This window comes from Mercurialis annua, linkage group LG2, assembly GCF_937616625.2.
Source record: "Mercurialis annua linkage group LG2, ddMerAnnu1.2, whole genome shotgun sequence".
NCBI lineage: Eukaryota > Viridiplantae > Streptophyta > Magnoliopsida > Malpighiales > Euphorbiaceae > Mercurialis > Mercurialis annua.
Window position 1 is genome coordinate 44,916,342 of NC_065571.1, and position 2,632 is coordinate 44,918,973.

A 2,632-nucleotide genomic window follows, 5' to 3' on the forward strand; every position below is an offset into this window, starting at 1 on the left:
TGTGTTTTCGACACTCACTTGGAGTGGGATGCATCATGTGCATCGTGTGTGATTTCGAGTAGAAATATTCATGGGCTGGGCTGGGATGGACGAGCTCGGGCCGGGTCCAACCAATTATTGAACAAATTACACCATATACTAGAAAATCTATAAATATATACAAAAATACAATGTCATATTTTTATGAGAGAATCACACCATATGACTCCATTTCTGTATTCTTTATGTTAGTGACTCATAAATTTTTTTCTTTCAACTCATAAATTTTTTTCTCTCTTATTTTTTAAAATTTATTTCCATATACCTCAATATAACCTTAATACTATTTTACCTTCACTTGGAAGTTAAAGTTTACAAGTTAGAGTTTGGGTATAGGTGTCTGCCATAGGTGGTCTGCTCGGCGGTGGTTGATGATTCGACCGGCGACCATGGTGATCGGTGTCTGACCTACGACCAGGTGACTTAATACATATCATCTGAATTTTTTTGCGTAATCGCAAGCAAATTTATGTTTCTGCATTTTATAATCCAATAAAGCATTTTATAAAATATTTCAGTTTAAGTGAAATGTATTAGAAGTCTATAAAACTGAAAATCTACCTGATGTAAACCGGATGTAAACCTACTGAACTAATTTAATTCAATTTTGAATAAAATTTGTCTTGTTGTTTTTTATAATTTTTAAATGATATTTTATATAAACAGAATTTTGAGATTTAGTGTTATATACAAATTGAATATCTCTTTTTAAGTGAAATGTATTTGACAGTTTATAAAACCGAAAATCAACCTGATGCTAACCGGATGTGAACCTATATCAACTGAACTACCTTAATTCAATTTTTAATAAAATTTATCTTGCTGCTCCTTACAATCTTAAATGACATTTTATAAAGAGAAATTTTTAGGATTTACTGTAATCGCAAATTGAATATCTCTTTTAAGTGAAATATATTTGACAGTCTATAAACCGAAAATCACCATGTTGTGAACCTTATGTGAATCTAATCAATTGAACTACCTTAATCCAATTTCTAATAAAATTTGTCTTACTTCTCTTTACAGTCTTAAATGACATTTTACATAGAGAGAATTTTGAGATTTAGTATACTCACAAATTGAATATCTCTTTTAAGTGAAATATATTTGACAGTTTATAAAACCGAAAATCAAACTTATATGAACTGAATGTAAACCGGATGTGAACTTATATCAATTGAACTATCTTAATTCAATTTTTAATAAATTTTGTCTGACTGCACTTTACCATCTTAAATGATATTTTATATAGAGAGAATTTTGAGATTTAGTGTAATATATAAATTGAATATCTCATTTAAGTAAAATGTATTTGACAGTGTATAAAATCAAAAACTAATCGGATGTGAATCGGATGTGAACCTAATTTATTTAAAATTTACACTATCAAAAATCAACCTATTTATTTAAAAGTTACACTATCAAAAATAAACTTATAGAGTGACGAATAAACTATAGTAATCTGAAAGTAATTTTCATTATGTTAATTAAATAAAAATTTTAAACTATAGAATAAAGAGATAGCAAATTAGATTTGTTAAAAATAAATTAAGTGTAAAGTTATGATGACCAAATGTAAATGAGTATAAACTGAATGTAAACCAAACTTATGATTTTTATTGATAATATAATTTAATTCCAAATTATAGGTCTTTTTATGAAATGGTTAACCAAAATAAGATTCTATTTCTGCCAATTTTTTTTAATTGATTAAAGTTACTATATTTAAAGATAATAATGATTTACTTAAACAATTACAACCTGGATAGTGCTTTAACGCACAAGAAATTAATGTGAACCTACCACTAGGGGTGTGCATCGGTCTGTTCAGTTCGATTTGTATTTCAACAAAACCGATCAAACCCAAATTTTTATTAGAAGAAACCGAGCCGAATTTTAAAAGAACCGCACTGAAAATTCATGTTGGATTCGGTTAAAAAAATTCGATTTTGCATTTAAAGATCACAATTATTTTGTAAAGATTTATAAGAAAAATCTGCATATGAATTAAAACTTGAAAGAATAACATGTATAATAATATACTGATATTAAATTATTTGAAACAAATCAAATATAAACATGTAAAATCAAATATAAAGGAAGCTTTACATATTATGTACATTTACGTAAAAATATACAAAAGATAAATGTTACCAATCAAATACTCCCTCCGTCCACAAAAGATAGGCTTGTTTCTAATTTGGGCGTCCCAAATTATAGGCTTGTTTCCATTTTTAGAAAGTAGTTAACTAGATAAATGTCTAAAATACCCTTAATTGAATTAGCTTTAGTCAACTAAATTAAAGTGATAATGGCTTTGATAACAACAATAATTAATGATTTTTGATAGTTTCAATATTAAAAGTAATCTTATATATACTTTATGGGTGATTTTGAATTATTAATCAATAAAAATACATAGAAAAGAGGAATGCATTAATTATTTAATAAGGGTATTATAGGAAGTTAGTATTATTCTAACTAAATAAACTAATTTTCTTAATATGTGTGTAAATGAAACAAGCCTATCTTTTGTGGACGGAGGGAGTAATAAAGAAACTCCAATAATTTAAACTCCATGTAACTTCAAGTC